This window comes from Megascapheus bottae, chromosome 1, assembly GCF_031878675.1.
Source record: "Megascapheus bottae isolate mThoBot1 chromosome 1, mThoBot2.hap1, whole genome shotgun sequence".
In the NCBI taxonomy this organism is placed as follows: Eukaryota; Metazoa; Chordata; class Mammalia; order Rodentia; family Geomyidae; genus Megascapheus; species Megascapheus bottae.
Window position 1 is genome coordinate 50,426,011 of NC_143509.1, and position 954 is coordinate 50,426,964.

Consider the following 954-nt stretch of genomic DNA (forward strand, 5'->3'; position numbering starts at 1 on the left):
ATTACAGACTCTTTCTCTTTTAAATAAAAACCAGACTAAGGTGAATACGGTGGCAGCTCATGCCTGAAATCCTACCTACTCAGGAGGCTGAGATCTGCGAATCACAATTCAAAGCCAGCCCAGGCAATAAAGTCTTATCTCCAATTAGCCACCAGAAAACTGGAAGTGTGCTATGACTCCAGGGGTAGAGCTGTAGTATTAAGCTGAAGAGCTCAGGGACAACATCCAGGCCCAGAGGTCAAGCCCCATGACCAAACAAATAACAACAACAACAAACACCACAAAGTGTCTACTCCATACTATTTGATGGGCTATAAAGACCACACGGAGAATATTGCAGTATAGCTAAGTCCTATTCTTAGGATTCTGGGAAAATATACTTCATTACTCATTAAAAGTACTATATCTGCAGAGCAAACAGTCATTCTCTAATTACTGGTAATCCTCTTATGATTAGCTCCCCACCGAAATAATTCTCTATCACTATCAAGCTAAACAATACCATTATGCTTTCTTATAGGAAACTCCCCCTCTGTAAGACCCTCTAAATAGAGGGTGTATAAACCTTCATATCAAGCTCTGATCTGCATCAAAACTGAATGCTACTCTGAGATTCATGTAGCAATTCCGCTCAGTGAATTATTTTTTAGTGGGTCATGGGGCTTGAACTTCACTTAATGATTTTTATATTATAATTTTAACTACCAAGAGAAATGCCAGAAGTTCTTCCCCCTTATTCCCAGGTCCTCCAACAGATTTTCTTCTTCTACTCCTGAGATACTTCTCTTTTTACAGTTCTAGTATGCATATAAGCTATGGGTATGTCCCAAATGACAAGGACTCCTGCATGCATGTGTCCAGCATAAAATACTCTTCCCTTTTTCCTTGTTCACTCTGAATTTACCAACACAAGAACATGCTTTGTGAGATAATAAAACCACTTTACCTATTCAC